Below are 23,137 nucleotides of genomic sequence, written 5' to 3'. Positions count from 1 at the left end.
TCACTTTTAGGAATTAAGGATTTAGCAACTGGTACAAAGGTTGCACCTCAAAATTTAGAAGAATTAAAATATGATACAATCTCACCATGGGAAGAAAAATAAGAAATCTAATGTTGTGCTGGCATGTCCCTCCGTTGTTGGGTTACAAATATCATATCTAAAATTCAAAAAAACCAAAATAATATAATGATATATTTGTAGAGATACAGAGTTGGAAAATACTTTTAGAAATAGTTCAACTTTTTAGGAGAAAACTATCTTTAATAAATTTTAGAGAATAAATTATGGATTATATCATATTACAAAATAATTATATATTCCCACATATCGTGTGGGTCTATGACTAATAAAAATTAAAAATACAAAAAATACAAAAAAAAATATAAAAAAAAAAGGCTGTGAATATTAATTAAGATTGCTTCCTGCTGTGTGCCACGTAGTATTCGTTGTCTCTCTCTCTTTTCTTCAAAATCGTTTCAGATCACCAGCATACTGGTTTCTTCAATAAAATGGATGTGTTCACACGACCACTTATAAAGACAATGGTGATGGAAATTGAGTAGATGCAGTGCCAATATGTGAGTTGCTCTCAATGATTATGGAGGCAGCAGCAGCACTGTTAGTAAATGATATGAATAAGTACTTTGTACAAAAGAAAAGGGGTGGTATCAAACCAGTCATAAAGCAGGGAGACAACTTATGTTAGAAATATGTCCGACACAGACAACTTGAAATACCAACAAATATGCAGCATGTGCCCATGCTATGTCTGATAGATTTTTTTTTTAAATTAATCAGTAAACATATTATTTCAAAACAAACAGTGTTACACAAGGACCCAAGGTACTACGACAGCAGCAAGCACAGACAGCCTAAAATGGCTTTTTACACACAAAAGCAGGGTTAATGCCCCATTTACAACACAATATTCTGTTAAGGACTGAGTCAATTGCTCTACTTTTGCTCTCCACTCTGACTTTGATATATCCCTCTTGATATCCTTAACATTCTGCTCCTCAGTTTTTTATCTTCCTTGGGTGGATGATAGCATTCCTTTGCTGCCATAGATAATACACGGCAACCCACCAAGCCAATTTACAAATAGCAGCTCTAAAGCTAATGCCTTCGAATGAGTGATAGTCCATTCAACCAAGTCCACTCAGCTGCGTTTAACTTCTTTTCTGAATCAAAGAAAGCCACGATTTATAGTTATAAAAGAGCCTCTCTCTTTTTTTCTTTTTTCTTTTTTAAATAATAAATAATAAAACAAAGGGAGATATAGGCTAAACTTTTTGTATGTAATATGAAGTGCCGCAACCTTTCTTAATCTATGTTATGTATAGGCATATTATTAGTGTCATAAAATAAATATGTGAACTGTAAAGGTTCTTCCACTTTGCTTGTATTTAAAAATGAGTTTATTTGTCAAAAGTCTCGTGGCTCATTAACACTGTGGTGCAAGAACTTTTGGGGGGTGGGGGGAGAACCAGCTCCAGAACAGAAACAAAAGAACCCATACAGCCACTCAGCTCACTTGAAACCACTTGACTACCATAAATCCCAAAACACTTTGGCTACATTCTGCAAGTGTATAAAATGCATTTATGAGTTCTTAAGAGTACACAAATAAGGATAGCCCTTCTCCTTCAACTCATCACTCTTTTCTTACCACTTTCTTACAACTTTCTCCATAAAGCAATCAATATGGTAAAAGGGTTGGAAAGATCTGTTCAAGATCAATTATACAATTCTTTCATGTGATTACATTATTAGCATGCATTTCACAGCAAACAGAAGAAAATTACAAACTGCATTACAATACATTTATCTTTTTCCATTCCAACATATTAAAAGTATACTTGTAAGATTACAGGCATTGAAGTATAAGTTCATAATCAATGAAAATGCTATCCGTGTGTCCTATCCATCCAATGACAGTCCTTGCCAGTAACACCAATAACTATGTCTTCATCCCCTCCAACCCCCAGAAAATCAACAGAAAGAAATAACACAACTTAATAGACAAAAGTGGGTCAAGAATTGGACTAGGATCTAATTACAACATCATGTTTAATTTGATTTAAATTCAAAAGCAAGCATATTGACTCAACTAGAATCACTCTTTTTGTTAAATAAAATGACATATATGAAATCAAACAATGAAAACCATTTCCAAGATTTAAGAATCTATTCCTGAGGAGGTAAGAAACTTTCCGTTGTTGGGAGGATGCAATTGCAATGCTTTATAAATAAATAAATAAAAAAAAAAAGTATACTGATCTAACATCATCATACTGCCTACGAAAGTCATTAAGTTGATTAAGCAGCAATTTAGCAGATTTAATGGAGTTGAAGTGATAACTCATGAAGTAAGTAGCTTGGAATTCAATATACTGACAAAGAGTGAGGGAGGTTTGGGGCTTAGGAGAGTTGCGGAATCAAACAAGGCAACAATCATGAGGCATACATGGAAATTTTTTGCTCAAGCTGGCTCAATTGGGATGGCTAGGACAAGAGAAAAATCTTCTAAGAGTTATCCTTTTAAAAACTACAACTCCCTCAAAAATGCTCTTGGGGATGGAGGAAACTCCTCTAGTATAGTGAGTTAACAAGAATATTTATAAGATCTTCTGTGGGGGACGGAAAAAAAATATTATCTTGAGGGTATGGTTACAAAGTAGTGTATGATGTTGCAAGTAGTCTTAAGGCAAAAGTTTCAAGTGTATTGAAGGAAAAAAGCTATGTCTGGAAGCCACTTAGGTCTAATTCTCTGCTTTCAATACAGATCAAACTTCCTCTGGCAGACATTGGAGATGTAGATATAGACCTATTTGGGTTCCTGTCAAGGGGGGCATTTATGCCAGCTAAGAAACCTGGAATAAAATTCGATTGAGGTTATCGGAGGTTAATTGGTGGAAGCTAATCTGGTTTTGTACCGCCATTTCTAGACTTGATTCATCACTTGGCTTGCTAAGAAAAACAAATTACATACTTGGGATAAACTCTTATAGTGGGGGTACAAGGGGATAATCTGTGTGCTTTCTGCAGAAGTTGCATAGGAAGTTCAGACCATTTATTTTTTAAATGCAGTTTGTCAAAAAGATCATGGAGGGAAGTTATGAAGAGATGCCTAATAGACTCTCTGGAAACAAATTGGAATAAGGTTGGTTGAATGGTGGTTAGAAAGTTAAAAAAGTAAAAGCCTTCCTCATGTAAGCAACTTCACATTTCAACAATTTGATGTAAAAAAGGTGAGAATGCAGTTCCATGTAGGGCAATATAAATCAAGAAATTTAAAAAAAGATTAACAAATTAGATTACAAGTAACTGATCATTATGATGATTTAGTGTAGGTTCTTATTAAACTTGAAAATTAAATGTCAAAAACAACAAAAATGCTCAACTCTGTTAACCTGGCCACGAAATCAAAAACCAGAAAAGGAATGTTAAGATAAAAAGAAAAAATTTACAATTACCATTGAAGGTAGGTGGATACTGTATACATTAAATATCTAAGTATCTGCAAGTGAACTATAGTTCATAAAGCAACTGCAACAATCATCAACAAACCATAAAATTTTAATTATTTTACAATCTTACAGGATTAATTAGTAATGCATGCAACCCTAAAATCATTTAGGTTTGCTAGATATTGCTGATTTGCCACAAGAGGTGGTGAATGTGATCAAGGGAAATTTTCATACATGCAAAAAGCATCATATATGATACTTGAAGGTATTTTCTAGCAACAAAAACTTAGGTTCTACCCTCGGCAGTTGATACCATTTCTTCCTGTTGAAAACAATGAGTAAATGTTTTGTAAGACAAGCGAATAATAGACAGTTTTTTCTCATGAACTTATAGTAAAATACAATTTCAATAGATCATCCCATGAAGCTACAAAATTATCTAGGGAGAAAAATGCCAGGCAAAAGCCAACTTCATACCCCATGGAGTAAATAAGTATTAGCGCACTAACATTATCATCATCCTAGCCAAACTGGTAGCTATAGAATGCAACATGAAATGGAAAAATGCAAATCAACTATTTTGTCGCTAAAAAAGGCACTAATGTTTTGAGCCTTTTATTTATAATATAATAAAAAAATAAAAAACGAAGTTTCAAGCCTTTTATTCCATGGTTCTTACTCAGTTTGGGAAATCTATGAGAATTCTCCACTCAGACAATGGAGGGTGCTCATAGAAATCTATAAGAATTCTCCACTCAGACAATAGACTACCATGCCTCATACAATGCAAAGGTTCTTCAACCAAAGTCAAACTTGAGCTTATAATTCCCTAAGTCATAATATACATACAAGGGACAAACATAAATTTTCTCGAGTTAATCAGATTAGAAAAAGCAAATAAAATCTGTCATGTTATTCCACGGGAAAGTCAGCAAAGCTTTAGTGTAGAAAAATTACCATATTGATAATAATGTGAACAAAAAGTAGTCTAGCGAAAGACAAATGTTACCTATCATGTAAGTCCCATCCAGAGATATTGCCCACTTCTTTCAAAGCAACTTTCTATGCTTGCACATCCTCTTTGTTAATCTTGGGGTCTTTTTCATGCTTCTCAAAGGCTTCAACAAGAGTACCCGTCTGGTTCCGTACATCGGAGGGATCAACATGGTAAAAGATGGGCAAAACTGTCAACTTGGTCTCTTCTATGCATTCAACGATCTTAGCTAGTTGAATCAAGCACCACCTTGAAGAAGCATAATTTCTTGAGAGATTCTATTGCTTTCAAGAGCTGCGAAGAAATATACTTTCCATGCTCAAGTATCTCATCATTATCCCTGAAGGTGATAATACCCTTTTGTCTCAAAGCAATATAGAGATGGTCTGCAAAATTCTTGCAGGTGTCAACTCTGCAAATACTAAGTAATTGAAAGTTCAAAAACGTGTACAAAAACACTTTTGAACGTTTAGACCCCCAAAAACCAACTTAACCAACACAAGCAATATGCCAAACAACTAGTGTGCGGAAACTTAACATATGCTATAATATGAAATTGGTTAAACAACTATCTAAGCCATAACAAAATAAACCACAGCAGATAATGTAAAGGCAGAGATAGAGAGGAAGGAAGATGCAAACACAGAGATAACACCCGGATGTGTTATCGAAGAGGAAACCGAAGACCTCGGCGAAAAACCTCTCCGCCGCCCTCCAAGCGGTAATCAATCCACTAGAAAATACAGTTGGGATACAAGGACAGCAATAGACCCTCCAAGCCTAATCTACCCAATGCACCTAAGCCCTCCAAGCTTCTTACTCCAACGAGGTTGCGCCGAACCTTTTTCTTTCTAGCTTTCCGGATTCCGCTACTACACCGTAGCATCAACCAATGAAGATTGGCTCCTTCCTAACTGCTTCCCAGAACTCCAAACGTCTGTCTCACAGAGATGATAATGGTGAGAACCAGGTTTGGTATAATGCCTCTCAAGGATTTGACAATGGAGAGGAAGAGAGTGAGGGAATTTGATGAGACTCTAAGGTAGAGATTGTGGGTGAAACAATCTGGTTTTTCTTTAGGGTTTCTCTCTCAAAATTCTCTCTGGAAGCTCTCTTTCAATCGTGGGTTAAAAGGGTATTTATACTGGAGTGAAGAGGAATGCGAAACGTCAGGTTTTTCCAAAACAGGGGTGGCTCGCGGCTTGACCTCGCGGCTTGACCAAGTCGCGAGATCCAGTCGCGAGTTAACCGTATGGCCAGTTGTCCTGTTTTGTCCTGTAGTGCTCCAGCTAGCATGACTGTTCATCTTCCAGCATGCTTGGCACGTGTGCATCTTCTGGCGGGTTGAAGCCGCGAGTCCACCCGCGAGTCCCAGCCGCGACACTCTGTTTTCTTGCACACTCTTGAGCAAACTTCACTCTATCTCACTCACTACCCTTACAACAATCCCACCTAAATACAGGGTTTCTAAATGCTGAATTACAAGCAAATTTGGCACGGAATAAAGCCAATTAGATGGTTGAATAAATTCAACCTTACAGTAATACATCGTATTTCAAAGAAGAAGAAGAAGAAGAGGAGGAGGAGGAGGAGGAGGAGGAGGAAGCTGTTTGAGTGGACATTGAAGGATATGGAAGAAAAATTCCTTGAAAATCTTAACCACATATACCGCAGCTCTTAAAATAACTAGTCGCAGACGCAGATCTTATAATAACTAGTCGCAGGTGGGAATAATTAATTTTATTTTAGTTATGGTATAATATATAATTTGTTAAATAAATTTTGTGGAAAATAATTTGTTCTCCCAAAAATTTAAACAATTTCTAAAATTATTTTTTATTTATCTATCTCAAAAAATATATCATCATTTTATTATTTGGATTTATTTGACTGATATTATTCATTTTTTAGGCAGTCTATATTTTGATAAATTACGCTATCGTGCATTATATTTTCCTAATTTGTTTTTTCTATACAACTAAAACGTTTGAATTTCAAATATATTATTCAAAATTTTCATTCTCTTAAAAAGAGATTATTATATTTATAATTTTTCTTATTGTAGGAGTAGTTTCAAACTATTGATTGAATTTTGTTTACTAATATAAATACATGAGATTGGAACTGTATATTTCTTAGACATTCTTAAGAGACTATACCATATTATAAATTTAATATTTAAAATAATATGTAGGGAAAAATTAGATTTTATGTCTAAAATTGAACACTTCACCTATCGAAATGAAAGAAAATAATATGTATAAAAACATAAAGAGATTATGATTAAAATTATTTTTTTGACTACATATACTTTTATTTATTAAAGATTTAATTGCCTTTAACTGGATCTTCATATCGCATTTTTGTTATTACACTCCTGTTGAGCCTTCTCATCCATCACATCATTGGCCACATCATTATTCTTTTTATTATTTATTTTTTACTTCTAATTTTTTTAAAATATTAAATATATAAATATATATTGGCTTTACAAATTAATCTTAGGCAGTTTTAACTTTACATATTCATTTACTTTAATTTTGATATTATAACTAAATAGTAAATCAATGAAAAGTTAAAATTAAAATATTGTCAATACATATTCATCTTGGGCAGTTAATTTTAATAGTCGATAGACACATTCAAATACATAGCCAACATTGTATTTTGATATAAATTCAAAATTTCACTTCCAAAATAACTAAGTATTATGTCCAAAAAAAAAAAATCAAACAAAAGCTTAAAGAGGGAGAGAGAAGACTTGTGACAGAAAACTCAAAAAATCAAACACACTACCAAATCATATTAACCCAAAAAGTATTATATACAAAAATACAATGATTCATCAAAAAAGAATAAATAATACATACATATATATAGAGTGAGAGAGTAATCACCTTTTTTGAGAGAGAAATAGAAAATAAAATGAGAAAAAGAAGCGTCAAAATAAAAAATATAATTATAAGTCAAACACCAAATTATTCAAGCCATGATATATAATAGAATAACATTATATTCTTGTAAACTATATTTATATGCAATAGAATAACATTTAACAATCATAGAAAAGGAAAAAAATAATAATAATAACTTAATAACACAAACCAAATTGCAACCCAAAATAAAATTCTAAAGAAGTCATAAATACATCAATCAAAAGTAGAGATACAAAAAAAAAAAAACAAAAATTCACACCAAAATAAAACATGAGAGAGAGAATAATCACCTTTTTCATGTGAGAAAATATGTATAGAATGGGAGAGAAAATGTCATATTTATAGTAATAGAATGAGAACAAGAATAGTCAAAATAAAAGGAAGAGGAAGAGATAGATGAAGAGTGACATTAAGAGTAGTGGAGAGATGAAAAGGTAAAAGGAAATTTATGGTTGGAAGTAGTGGAGAGAAATGTGGCTCAACAGGAGCATAGCAACAATAAATGCTACGTTTCAGCTTTTAGATATATATATATATATATATATATATAGATATAGATTACCTCGCGTTGATGGCCTTGTGTTTATTGATGACTTTCTCATGAACAAGGTTTGATGTGGCATGTTAAAAGCAATTTTCTTAGACCAAATTTTTTTGATAAGTCAATTTTCCTAGACTAATTGAGCAATTTCTTGGAAGATAATGGTTAAAGGTGACTCTCCTATGAACAATGTTTGATGTGGCATGTCAAAATCTATATTTATAGTCTAATTGAGAGACGACTCTCTTCTTTATCTCTATCAATTTCTCTTCTCTATTTTCACTACTAAATTGTTTTTCTCCTCTCTCATTTCTCACAGAATGGAAAAGTGGTCCTAATATAGGACAAATTAGGAATTTTCCTACATTTAGTTGCGGTGGGTTTAGGGTTAAGAAAGAAGAAGAATTAGAGAAAAGTTAGGGCTATTTAGGGGCTGTGGACAATACCCATGAACAATAACCTTAGAAAGAAAGAAGAGAAAGAGAGAAGGAGAAAGAAACAACAAGGCCAAAGTGCCTATTTCCCAAAACACTAAATTTTATTAATCAACTCATTCTATTCTTTGAATAAATTGAGCACAATATATATAAAAGACTCCTACTTGTACTAGTAGTAATAGGATTCCTACTAGTATTAGGACTACAAATAAAACTCAGTAAATACTAACTTGGATCCAAAGTAAATAAACCTAAGATACTTAGTGTGCATTTGTTTCAGCTTTTAGGAGCTGAAACGCACATATTTATAAAAGCTAAAGGATTTTATGCGTTTGGCTCAGCCCAAAACGCAACTTTTTGAAAAAAGTTGCGTTTTGGGCCAAGGAAAAAAACACGTTCAAAACGCACAATATTTATGGACCGTAGGAGGTCCATAAATCAAAACGCACATGCGCGTTTGAACTATTACCGTTCGGCTGATGGTCAATTATGAAAATACCCATAAAAATTCATCAGTTCTCTCACACCTGAAGCTGAACTCTCACGCCCCTCATCTCATCTGTCTGCTCTCCCTTTGCACGAAGCTCACTCTCACGCCTCCCATCTCTTCTCTCTGCTCTGCCCTCTCCGTGGTAAGCCTCTCTACTTCATCCATTGAATTTTCTTCCTCTTCTTCTTCTTTCTTTCTTCGTCTTCTTCAACGCGCACTGATCTTGTTTTTTTTTTTTTTAATTTTATTAGTGTCTAATCTGATTTGAGAAATATGTTTTGAAGGTAGAGATTTGATCAACAAAACACCAAGCAACACTGATCTGCTACCAAAAACCACCAGGTACCAACGCTGATCTGAATTTTTTTTTTTTTTTTTTTTACCAAGTGTGGGAAAAAAAATTTCAGATCTTGCATGCTTTGTTCTTGCTAATGATCTATTTGTTCTCTTGCCAGGTACTGAAAACATTTGTGGGTACATGCTTTTTTTACTGAGTGTTTGATTTGTTTTCTCGGCAACCCAGAAATAGATTAATGGGTATTGTTCCTTTACTTGTTTAGTTATTTGTTTTTGTTGATTGGAATTTACAGTGGTTTGAATCTTGCTATGAATGGTTTGTATACTTGTAGCTCATAATTAATTGAAAAAAGAAAAAAAGTTTGGGTTTGGGGTCTGAAAATCAGAGGAGAAAAAAGAGGAATGTAGTGTTCGATTTACCATATATAAACTTAAATATGAGGATTATTGTTGATGGCAAAGCTAAGTATTGATGTGGGGGTCTCTGTTGATGTAATAACATGGTGATTCATGAATTGCACTTGTACGGGCTCTGTTGCTAAAAAGCTTGTACAGGCTCTGTTCATGGTTGCTAAATCCAGACAGCCATCTGTAATTTTGATGGATGAAGTATGCTATCCTTTCTGCAAACTACATTGTGAGGGTCTTAGTAGTCACCATACTTGGTTTTCCTTGAAGTATGCTATTCCTTTTATGCTTAAGTAGATTATGTAGTTCATGAAGGAACATTGAGTGCATAAAGTTTGCATTGCATTGCTGTGTCCTATGGCACTTTTCAGATTCGTATTTGTTTGGAACTTGAGCTGGAACTTGATATACGGATCCTAGTTGGCTGAAATTGATTGTATTGGAGAATGAACAATTATTGCTGTGGCTAGGAGTTGAGTTTCATATTGTTATTTAGTAACCTGAATGATAATCTTGTCTTGCAATAAAATTAATCAAATACATGAATATTTGTGAATGTTGCAAATTCATATTTTACATATTAGGGCATTCACAATGAGCTCAACGACTACTGACTTCACTTTGGGCTACTACTTGAACGGGGAGGCTCACTTCACTCTAGAATACGAGCTACTATCCCTTCGATAACTAGGGATCCTCAACTGAAACTGAGGAAAACAAGTCAGATACTCTCTCTCAGGCGAGAACTAGAGTATTGAGTACCAAAAGTACCGAGATAAAGAGAAAGAAGACTTTTAGCTCCCTACTTTGAGGAAAAGAACTAAGATCAAGTAGAACCTCACCGAAACTATCCTTGAAGGAATAGTCACCCAAAACCTAGAGAAAGGAAAAGCAGACTATCTAGCGAAGGGTATATACTCAAGCTAAAGAAGAGAAGGTAGACTAGACTAGATCAATAGCCTTGTCCTAGACATAATCTCTAGCCGGTTCTATTGTAACTACCAACCATTTCAGTCTTCTCTTTTTTTCTTTTTTACTGTTTGCACTTGTCAAGCACACTTTGCTTTATACTGGAGGATTCATGAATGAGATCAAGGTTTTTTATGATAAGGCTCATTGGCTTGTTTTTATGGTTTTGCTAATATGCTTCAACCTCACTGGTTAACTTTATAGATAGGTAAAAACACTACTTCCAACCCCGAGGCAAAAAAGGCTAGAGCATTATGGGATAATAATCCAAGCTGAACAGCTACTTTTTGTAACCTTTGTGTGGAACAGATTCAACTCGGGAATAGATCAAGAGGTGCTGCCTTTAGTACCGAAGGTTGGACCAATCTAGTGACCAAATTTTGTGATGAGACCGGTCAAAACTATGATAGGGACCAATTAAAAAGTAGGTGGGATGTATTAAAAGGTGATTGGAGAGTGTGGGAACAATTGAGGAATCTTGACAAAGGTTTAGGTTGGGATGCAGTGAAGGGAACAATTCGTGCTACTGTAATTGGTTAATCAATTGTTCATTATAATGACATTTTGTATGAGTGTGTTAATACAATTGAATTTTTTTTTCTAGGGAAATATTATGTAGTTGATTCTGGATACCCAATGATGAAAGGCTATTTGGCACCATACAAGGGGATATCATACCATCTTCAAGACTTTCGAAGGAGAGGTGGAGGCCCTAGAACTAGACATTAAAAATTTAATCATGCTCACTCATCTCTTCGATGTACGATTGAGCGCACTTTTGGTGTGTGGAAGAATAAATGGAGAATTATCAGAAACATGCCATCTTTTCCATTCCATATCCAAATACTTATTGTATTTGCTATTATGGCTCTTCATAATTTTGTTAGACTAAATGATAGGGATGATAGGGGCCTCATAAACGCCAATCGAGATTCAATTTCTAGAAGAGAACATAATAGTGAAGCAGATAGCAGTTATGAGCAGAACTCAGGATCTTTAACAAACCCTGTGATAGTGGTTCTTCGTGATTCCATTGCTAATTCCATTTGGGGGGATAATAATTAGTAGTTATCTTCTTTTTTTTTTTTTATAATATCATGTAGTACAATTTAAACTTGGGCTATTGGTATGTATTTTATCATCTTTTTTACATTTTTGTGTTGTACAATTTAAACTTGGGTTATTGATAGGTATTTTATATGTTTTTACATTTTTATGTAGTACAATTTAAACTTGGATTATTGGTGTATATTTTATCATCTTTTTACATTTTTATTTTGTGCTTCATGATGATGAAAATTATTTAGATTTAATTAATATTAATAAGAAGTCATTAATAGTAATAACAAATAATTATGACACTAAAAAAGAAAAATTGCCCAAACATTATTAAAATAATACCAATAATATATATTTATTATTATTATTATTATTATTTAGTAATTATATGAAAAAGATGATTTAATAAGTATGAAATAAACTCACATCCAAAAAAAAAAAAGTATGAAATAAATTCTCTTATATATACATTGTCCTTTTTAGTAATTTATCCCTCAAACTGCCACTTTTATAAGTGTTAGCCAAACACTTAGCTTTTTCATTATGCACTTTTTAATAGTTTTTACCAAACACTCAGTTTTTTGAAACTCCACTTTTTCATTATGCACTTTTAACAAAACTCCACTTTTTTCATTATGCACTTTTACAAAAACCTGAACCAAACTCACCCTTAGAATACCTTGGAAGATTCTAAACTCAACTAAATTACAAAAATTGTAACACCCCAAACCCATACCAAGGATTTAGATACACAACCTGTCTTATAAATAATCAAAAATAATATAATGGAACAGAGTGTAATTAAATATCCACAAATATATTTCAAACCATCAAAATCTTTCCTATGAAATCCATAAAACAAAAAATTTAACAATAAAGTCTCCAAATACAATCTCAAAGAGTTCCACAAATGCCAAACTCACTATCCTAAGAAAATATACTAAAACAATCCATCAACTAACATAGCTCCAAATGAAATCTTCAATCTATGTCTCCAATGATCTACCACCAAAAGATATTCCACTGCTCTAATCTGAAAGGGTGGAAAAAAGGGGTGAGCTAAAAGCCAAATAAGAGACTACATAACATGAGGATGTCTTTCAAAACAAAACATTAGTATCATTGACAAAATATAGTCTTTACAAAACATTCACAAATAGTTTTAATAGTAATATAATATATTCTATAAAACTGTCAAGAATAAAACATTTAACTATAACACTGTAATCATTAAATAAAATAATAACCACTTTAGCTAGCCAAAATACACTAAATAGGTAGAAGCAATATATTATAGTAATAAACAATTTTTCCACTTATAAAGGTCGATCACAATAAAACAATAGTTTGATATGAAAAACATTAAGCCTTAGCCAGACAAAGACATAAGCTGCTAAACACTCGGTGGGTGATTCCCATGGGGAACAATAACACTAACCTCATAGAGGCAACACTGGCTCCAAAAAGTAAACGATAACACTGCACCACACCACAATAACACTATATCGGCCGAAGACCAACACTTAACCCTGTGTTGGCAAAGGTTACAGATTGTCTAGCTGACCGTTTGAAAACATTCTTACTTTATTACAATATTTCCAATACCAATCATATATCATAAAACCAATACTTTCTCAAATATATAGTTTTGAGTCATTCTTAACTTATACAGTTTCAAAGTAATATAAAAGAAATAATAAAATTTAGGTATGTATAAAGCATTAACAATCGTATAAGTTTTTGAAAACTTCACTTTTGCAATTATGTATATATAAATATATTTTTTTACCAAAAATATATATAAATATAAGCGTCTTGAGAGACGTCATGTTCTGAAGTCCACTTACCTCTAGTTACTAAACCAAGTTTCAACTCAACTATCTGAATCAATGTCAACTAAAACCTAAATAAGGATAAGACAACTCAATAAGAATGGATACACTAAGGTAGCAATGAAAATATAAATTTCACTCTTAAAATTTGTATCTCACATTTAATTATGAAACTACAGCTAACTTAGTACTCAATTGCTTTATCAAGTACTCCAAAAATTAATACCTAGTAAACCATTCTAATGAGCTAAATATGCAGATCTCTATATTATTTAATGGGATAATTACAGCAAACCCACCTAAGGTTTGGCCCGTTTGTACTTTGCCTACCCGTGGTTCAAAACTTATCACTTTGCCCACCTGAAGTTAGTTCTGTTAGCCTTCCGTAACCCACCTTGCCATTTGCCATTAGAAAAACACATTTTTAGGCTAAAACAAATATAACAAGAATCAAAAAGCTAGGGTTTTTCATTCCTCATGAACTTAAATGAGAACAAAGTGGAGGAACAACACACCAATCAAATGACTCAATGAAATTATTTTTAATCCATAACAATATCAACAATTTCACAACAGACCAACTATCACAACTGCCTAACTATCACAACAGCCACAGTCACATCAGTACTTAATCCTTTCTTCGAAGACAATTTTCCTTTTGCTTCACTCATTACAGGCGTTTTTGGTAACGAGCTCAGGTTCGATGGCACCGTCTAAGCCAATGCAATCACTGGAGATGTATTGGTGAACGAACAAGCAAGCAAAGGACTTGACCCACATAGCCCTTTGTTCCCAGAAAAGCTTCCTTGACCAAAGCATAGCGATGGGTTTCATTTTCCTTCATTCTTGCTTCATGGGTTTCATTTTTTTGTGGTTTTGGTTGTGGGTTCATCTAATTTTTGTGGTTATGGTTGTGGGTTCATCTGATTTCCTTCGTTCTCGCATCCATCTCGGTCTCAGCCTTCGTCTCGGCGGTTTGGAGCAGATCCAGGAAGAGGGCCAGCGGTGGTTTAGAGAGAATGGAGCTCGATCTCGGCCTCCATCTTGGCCAAAATGGAGCTCGATCTTGGCCTCCGTCTCGGCCGGCGGGGGTTTTCTTTTTTTCTTTTCTTTTTTTGCTTTTGGGTTGTGGGTTTGATAATGATTTGATTATGGTGGAGTTATGGGTTGTGGCTTGTGGTGGTTATGGATTGTGGGTGTGGTGGTGGTGCTGAGTTGTGGGTTCTAATAGTGGTGGTGGTGGAGTGGGTGGCAATGCTTCTTGGGTTTCAATTTTTTTTTTTTTTTTGCTTTTTGGTTGTGGGTTTTATTTGATTTTGGCTTGCTAATGGTGGTTGACCTCCATAGCCGCCGTTAGCACCACTATGAGCCACCGCCACAACAGCCAAGCCGCCGTACAAGCCACCATCAAACTTTAGGTCGAAGCACTAGAACACCACCATTGGCAAGATGAACAATGGTGTTGTTTTTCTCTCTTTGGTTTGTTTCTATTTTCTGTTTAATCTATGATTGGGTTCTAAAACTTTTTTTATTACAGTTTGGGTTTGAAAAATATGAGGGATTTTGGTATGGATTCAGAGGATTTAATTGGTTTTGGATGTGTGTAACTGAAAATTTTAAACTATATTTACAAATGTTGTGTTCTTGTGTTTGTGAGGAAAAGATTTGATGGTTCGTGTTTGATCCGTGTTATTTTCTATTTTTAATAAAAGGGTGTTTTTCCAACGTCTGAGGGTAAGGTGGGTAACAGATGGAAGTTCAAGTGGGTAAAGTGATAAGTTTTGAACCACGGGTAGGCAAAGTGCAAACGAGCCAAACCTCAGGTGGGTTTGCTATAATTATCCCTTATTTAATTCTCCCAGTACGAGTTGGCTTCCAAATAATATTATGCTTATAGATCATATTATCCCAAATTACATATATATGGCATCCAATAAGATTCTTACCCGTAAGACAGAAAGGATGCTATAAATTTACAAAGTTATTTCTACCCGTAGGACCTAGTAACCTGTATCATGCATTGATAATAATTTAGAAACTTGAAACAATTATATAGATTACAACAGTTATAAAGCTAGCACCACTACCAATCTGCGTAAATCCCAGCAACAAAACATCTACTAGTGCTTAACCTATGTAGGATGTGATGCTACTCCACGTACATATAATGAGGATCTGTTTCAAAATCAAATCAAATAATGCATGTCTATAATAACACTTCCATGATAACTTCTATTCTTATGCAACTGTTAGTATAATTCTAATATTTTTCAAGCAGCCTAGAGACGAAGGTTCCTTAATCAAATATGTGTTCAAAGATATCAATAAGGCGTGCATATATTGATGTTTACCTCAATATAACGAATTTGCTGGCTGCCCCTAGTAGTGCCACGGTCTTCTATCCCTTCAATTTTGAGAAACCCTAATTCTCTACTCTTAATCTTTTATACACTGAACACTGATTTCGTCTTCTTCTTTTTTCTTCAAATCTTGCAGTCTCTCTCTACCTTTCACGTGACTGACTTAGAGGACCCAGTATATATACCTCTAAAATAACACTCCAATTCAGTCTAGGAAGATCAATCCAACTCCAATTAGTACTCTTAAATAACACTCCTACTTGGGCTAGAGTTTAAGACCCACTAAAGCTAAAATAAGCTTCCAAGACTTTAATTCCCAATTAAACTCAAATTAAGGTTGTTTAGATAGGCTAGAACTCTAAAGAATTCCAATAACACTTAAACTCCTAATCCAAAATTGAAATCTCTTATCCTTTTCCTTAACTAATAAGGAGACTAAAAGTTAAATATGAATAATCCACAAAAATAACTCTCACATTACATCTTCTTTTATTTATTTTCTTTGTAGTGACCATAATATTAAATAATATCACATTCAAAATAAATTAAATAATTCATCAATTCCACTCTAGAAGCAATTAAATTCAATTTAAGTGAGGCAGGTGTTACAAAATTACCCTTAATTCGCAGAAATTACAGATTTGCCCCTCTATATAAAACTAATCATAACTAATAAAATGAATACCCAAATTAAAAACTGTTTTAACCCAAAAAAAAAAAAAAACCCCTCATACTTAGACCATTAAAATGGCACATCTTTCACTTCAATTTGACTTCACACGAGAACCCAATAAAATAATTCTTGAATAGGTAAATTTGCAAAGTAATAGCATTTTAATCTTCCATGACTCCATCAAGTCCAAATAGGAACTTCCAAGCAAACAAATTTGAAAAATTCTAGGGACACACCTAATTGCACCCCAATTTCATAATTGTTAACTTGTGCAATTATAAGTGGACACTTTCTACCCACCACTTTTCATTGACCACTCATAATTGCACAAGTCTACAAATTATGAAATTTGATGTGATAATGTGTCCATTAGCAGCTTCAACAAATTTAGATGCGAAGAGCATACATGCTAAAGTGGAAACGCAATAACAAATGCACAAGATGCAACATTAATCTGCACTCAAATGCCAATAGGCTAGTTAATCCTTCTCACATAGGATGCAACTATGTTAATTCAAGAGCAAAACCAAAATTATTTTAGAATTTACATTTTCAGATTTTTGTATTTATCTCATAGGAAATTGGATAATTGTAAACTTTTATTCAGATAGGGATTAGATTTGAGATTAGATAGTGATTAGTATTTGAGCTCAGTTAAGATTAGTTTTCATTAGTTGTTATCTTTTACTATCTCTTTATTTCTTGAGAGCTCTAGCTCTATATAAGAGCCTAGTTTATTTGTATCGGAAGATAGATGTGATTAATGAAATTCAAATTGGATATTTTTCATTAGTTGGGTGTTGATTCCTAACGCCTTAAGTGCTGATTCCAAGTGACCCTAAGTGCTGATTCTTAGGTTTATCTTTACTTTCCTTGTCTTTTATTTTGGCCTACATCGTATGTTCTTTGAAGTTTGGAATTCCTTGTTGAAGTTTGAAATTCCTTGAAAAACTAAACTCGTATATACTACTCTCATAATGATTGCCTAGTGCTAATGGCCTCATTTTAATGGTGACTTTCATGTGAACAAGGTTTGATGTGTGGCACATTGGAAGCAATATTCTTGGTCCAAAGTGGGAAATACAATGACAAAAGAGGGATGAAATACAAAGGTGTTAAAGTGGGAAGCCAATGACAAATACAACCATCAAGCATGTTAAGAAATTATAGTGTTAAGCGCCTGGTCTAGGTGCATCTCCTTACTCCTTAAGACTCAAAAATTGTAGCATCTACACAAAAGAAATGTGAATGACTCTTGTTTTTTTTTTTTTTTTATCAATTTGGATAATTCAGAAATTCTTATTGACATGAAACACACCAATACAAATAGAAACACTTCAAACACGAGACTTTAGCTAGTCCACTACAACAAAGGCATCTGCCCAGACATAAACTCCTTTCTCAGCATGAAACAGTTTTACATCATCCCAACCCAGATCTACACAGAGACGCAAGTCCTTAGACTAAACTACAGCACCTGATTGGTGCTAATCATACCCAACATCATGTCTTTACAAACAAAACAATCACAAACCCAGCTACTAGCAAACTTTTAACCAGAGGTCATGAAGGATGAAACAAGGCACAAACCAGTTACAACAGAGAACTCTGTTTAGGATAAAGTTGCAGCACTTCCTTTAAACATCAACCTTACAAACAAAACAATCACAAACCTAGCTACTAGCAAACTTCTAACCAGAGGTCATGAAGGATGAAACAAGGGACAAACCAGTTACAACGGAGAACTCTGTTTAGGATAAAGTTACAGCACTTCCTTTAAACATCAACCTAAACTCGACATCTTTTCTCAAACTCTTCATATCAAGGGTGTCAATACCGTACCGGAGGCTATGCCGGTTTGGCCAGCGGTACGATATATTTCGGATACCGATCAATACCGGTGTACCGTTTCGGGTTTACCGCTATTTTATATATTTAATATATATATATAAATATATACACACACAAAATCTCTATTTACCATAAAACATTACCTTAAAAATCTTTATTTACCATAAAACATTAATTCAATTGTTCATTGCATATAAAGAAAAAAAAATACACAATATAAAAAACAAAAAACTTAATTATTCATCATACAAACAAAACTAAAAAGTTGCTACTTAAAAATAAAAAAAATAAAACTATAAGGTTCTATTGATGTGATGCAATTAATGCATCACAATATCACATAACGTGGGGCTCAAAACTGAAAAGAAGCTAAAAGGCTGAACCATTCAGCCCATCTTTTATTAAAAAAATACAAGTTTTCAACATTTCCAAGGCTAGTCACGTGTAAAGGGGCTTAAGAAATTTCAAATAGCACAAAACAAAGAAGGAAATACCACATAGCAATGTTCATTGTTCAGCAAAAAAAGAGAAGAAATCAGAGCAATGGAGAAGGACAACAGACGAGAAGAAGAAAAAAAAAAAAAAGGAAGAAGAAGATCTAATCGGCGATGTCAATGTGGTGGCAACTTGCTGCACTGGGGTTTGTTCAAATCATGCATTTCTTCTATTTTTCCTTTCAATTTTTGTACCGGCCGAATTTCTCTTTTCCGGCCGAAACGTCCGGTATACTCCGGTATGGCCGGTATTGTCCGGTATAGGCCGGTATCTTGAGCGGTACATTTTAAAGGTGTTTCGGTACCGGTTCATCGACCGGTACGAAGAATTCCGGCCGTACCGGCCGGTACGGTACGGTATCAACATCCTTGCTTCATATGCTTTCCTCTATTTTGACCTCTCCAAGAATTCTTGAGTTTCTCTGAGATAATAAGGAATTTCTGAGGCTCTTTCCTTTGATACTCCGGCTATCCACATGAGTGCCTATTAGGCCCAAGCACGTCCCAATGCCAACAAGAGGCATATCATGATGACACCTAGGACACACCTCTGCCCAAGTATCCTATGTACTTTTTGAGAAGCATACTTAGCTAAAATTTCATCAGCAAATGTCACAAAATCAAAATCCCCTATGACATGTCATTCTTTCATCCTGAAGAAAAATGCATCATGATATTAGTCAAGCCAAAAACATATGGGCAACACCCAAAAGGATGTGATACATACTACTAAGCATATGCAATTACAGTACAAAATCAGTTTACATGATGTGCAAATAGCAACAAGAAAAAACCATGCAATCAATTAGCACCAGGAAAAACCTCTAAAGAGTTACTAAATTTCAATTTGCATCCCAGGATGAATTTTGCAGAATATTTTTCATTTGTTTTCCATTTAGTGCTACCTCTAAGTGTTCAATCATGATGTGTTCATTTTCCGCCTTGTAGTCACATCTCAACATCTTGATTTTAGCCATTACTAGTCTTGTGCAATTTTGAATTTTTGCTATATAGATAAGGTGGTAAAAGTATCTCTCGGCAAGCAAGCCCATTTAAAACCTTGAACAAACCCAAGAAGGTTTAACAACACATCCAATTACATGCTGCATGGCCATGGTTTAAGCATTTTGAAATAGTTGTCAAGAAAAAAGATGCAGTAAGTAATATTCATCAGCAAACCCTCTACACCATTCTCATTTAACCTGATGCAAATCCACAACTTTTACCATGGGAAGATACAAGTCCAAAGCATGGCCAAACTGACTAAAATGCAACTGCACAGTCAAAGGACAGCACAGTCATCAGCAGAAGCAGAACCAACCACCATTTCTGCAGTCATTGGCAAGTCCTCTTTACCTCCAGAAGATAACACTCAATTCCCTGGCATTTGCCCGGTTACATGAGCACGATCTGTAGGAGATGCAGTGTCAACAACAATCTGCACACCCCTTGCCCCCCAAACAAAAAAAATTGACAGCTTGAGAGCCAATATATTAGCATAACTCTAACTTACAGCAAGGACATCCTAAATGTCTGTAAGAAGAACTAATTGATGTCTAGTAAAATGGAGCACCAAATTAGAAAACACAAAGATGCTTGGGAATTAATTGAAAGTCGGAGCATCTATGAACAAATTTTCTTTGGCTATTTCATTTACTGATGTATGTTTAAAAACCCACCAGAGAACCAGAACATTAAGAATGTCAAAAACTGTGGTTTGCTAGCATTGAGGTTTGCATAAAGCTTCTCATTCTATCATTTTTCCTTAATTAAAAAACCATTTTTTAAGTTTAAGAAAAATAAATAATACATAAGGGCTCATATAACTTTTGAAAATATATTTTATAGTGCAAGTTGAGATACAGAGAAGAGTACAAATCATGCACATGAGATCTATGAACACAATTCCAAAATGGGACATTGTCCCATTAAAATTTCTGTGGACACCAGCATTGTACCCAATCCCACACAGATCATATATACAAGCAGTATGCTTCTCTCATATGTTACTTCCATGACCGCTTAAATGATGTGGAGTGTTGGCAATCACATATTCTAATTTATTTTTCTTTTCTATTTGTGCCAATCTAATTCAACTATAACCTACAAAAAACAATCATCACGAACCTCATAAGTTTTAAATGTATATGATGTTTATCCAAAAGAATAGAAAGCATATACATATGGCAATGTTAATCTATCTATTTATGAAGTAAGGTTTCCTATTTTGCAATAAAATTTCTCATGTTTAAAAATTTCTTAAACTTCAAATCTTCAATAATCAACATCCACATCCCATCAATGATTAATCAGTTGGCCAGAATGCCAGAGTCAATTTGACTGGCCAAAAACTATATATGATCTAAAATCAAATTGTGATGTCCTTAACAGAAGTGTACAAATCTAAAATCAAATCAAAAAATAAATGACAGGTCATGTAGGACAGATCTAAGTTTGGAAATTTTGATTTACAAGGAAATTTAAAACAAATAAATATTTTTGAAAAATGAGGCAGTGTTAATGTGGGTAAAAGGGATGGAAAAGTAATTTCTCACCAAATCACAAAGAAAAGTAAAAATAATTGAGATCTTTTATATAAATTTATGACAGAAGGAAGAGTACAGAAGTAATGAAGGCAGCAGTGTGAGTAATGGAAACGTTATTCTAAAACTTGTTTTCCCTCATCTTTAAGAATGGGATCAAGGGGTTGTCTCAGTCTCTCAAGGTCAAATTCCTCTTTAGAGCTTTTAGTTCTACTAGGTCTTGCCTCATAATTACAGTTTTGCATTTTTTTTTTTTTTTTTTGGTTATTATCAATCATCAATTGACGAATAAGACCCCAATTATCAGATAAAGAGGCCACGCAATGCCTTATTATTTTCTTAAACTCTACATATCACCATGTTGTTGGAAGAGTAAGCCCACACTTATGCACAATCAAGGTTGACTAATTTCTAGCAATTGAATCCTCAATGCTAGAAATTGATGCTTATGTATTTTCTGGTAGTCCAGCCTTTTTTTGATTTTGTTAATACTTTTCAAGGAGTAATGAGCTCATAGTATAATCATGATTCAGTTTATTAAATGCCAAACTCCCTTCCAAGGTGAAATTGAACCAATTAGAATCAGAAAGCCCCTAATTAAAATCTAGAATCACAATAAGAAATTGCATACATAAGCACTAACAACCAATAGCCCAGCCCCCCCCCCCTCACAACCTGAAGACCTTCAACCTCTGCCAAGCCAAGAAGCACACAACTTCATTACTGTGCAATGTACCAGCCATATAAACTAGAAAAATTGCCTCAAACTTAAATACAGCCCAAAACTGAACATCAAATTACAAAACCAACATGTTAAATAGTAGCTTACCTGCTGAGCCAGCACCCCCATAGGGGCAAAAAGATGCATATCTTCTTCTTGGGCTTCCTTATCAAGTGACTCAGCTTGTGTATAAGCAGTAAGCAATGTGGGTCTTCCCACAAACTGTCCCCAAATAAACAATTATATTCTCCTCCAAAGGTTTTTGGCATTGCTCCAACTGGTACCATCAGAAAACATATATACAAAACAACATAACCTACAATAAGTTATACTTTCTTAGTGTAAAAAAAAAATAAAAAAATAAAAATGCATTTTATGTTATGGAAAGAAATTTCTAGCAAAGCCAAACACAACTGGCTTGCTGGAGCCGTGCTTATGTGTTCTGAAAACAAAACCATTAGAAAGAATAAACCCTAGAATTTTTTCACTCATCCAGTCTAAGAAAAATACATGATAAGAAAACAAAATTTATATGTTTCAAAAGAAACCCAGAAAGTTGAGAACTCAAGAACTAAGCCCAGAACCACAATTTCAGCCCATATTAGAGCAACCACATCAACTCGTAAAATTTCCATCTATTTTGCAAGGAAAAAACCTACTTTTTCTATTTTACACACTCACTTTTACAAAACTCCCACATCAGTTTATATATTCTACACATTTATTTAATAAAATAATCATTTCTTTTAACACAAACCCAGGTCCTCCATCTCAGCAACCCGAGCATCGAGTCTCCGTTGCCGTTCGTGCTTTCCTTCAGCAACTTGACTTAAAATGTCAAAGTCCGCCGAAAGATGAGCTTGCCATCGCTAATCTCTCGCCGGAGAATGCCCAAACCGGAAATCGGAGACAGCTTCTTCACCTACACGAAGATGCTGTTCAACGACATTTCTAGCGAAGCTCACGACGGCAAAATCCTCGCCGTACTCGGCGCTAGCGGCTCGAGAAAGTCGACTCTGATCGACACTTTAAAGATCTGATAGCATGTGAGAGAGTTGATCG

General features: G+C 34.3%; 3 protein-coding genes across 10 annotated transcripts in view; all 3 read right to left on the bottom strand.

Annotated features, from left to right (window-relative positions):
* Positions 1 to 23,137, bottom strand: part of LOC126699422 (uncharacterized) — a 105,090-nt gene that overhangs the window by 29,347 nt on the left and 52,606 nt on the right. The window lies entirely within an intron of this gene.
* Positions 850 to 23,137, bottom strand: part of LOC126699414 (TMV resistance protein N-like) — a 90,989-nt gene continuing 68,701 nt past the window's right edge. The window contains exon 6 of the mRNA XM_050397195.1: positions 850 to 1,181. The gene's annotated coding sequence lies outside the window, so the exon portion shown is untranslated. The remainder of the gene's footprint in view (positions 1,182 to 23,137) is intronic.
* LOC126699416 (disease resistance protein RUN1-like) overlaps positions 18,664 to 23,137 on the bottom strand; it is a 193,865-nt gene continuing 189,391 nt past the window's right edge. For 2 of the 8 annotated variants that reach the window (XM_050397225.1, XM_050397226.1), the window contains exons 11-13: positions 22,184 to 22,391; positions 20,038 to 22,046; positions 18,664 to 19,464 (exon numbers count right to left, since the gene is read on the bottom strand). The gene's annotated coding sequence lies outside the window, so the exon portion shown is untranslated. Of the gene's footprint in view, positions 19,465 to 20,037; positions 22,392 to 23,137 lie in introns of all 8 variants that reach the window. The other 6 variants (XM_050397221.1, XM_050397227.1, XM_050397224.1 and 3 more) reach the window with 4 other exon arrangements.

This window comes from Quercus robur, chromosome 9 (assembly GCF_932294415.1).
Source record: "Quercus robur chromosome 9, dhQueRobu3.1, whole genome shotgun sequence".
NCBI lineage: Eukaryota > Viridiplantae > Streptophyta > Magnoliopsida > Fagales > Fagaceae > Quercus > Quercus robur.
The sequence above is the reverse complement of the archived record's forward strand: the minus strand, read 5'-3'. Positions and strand labels throughout refer to the sequence as shown.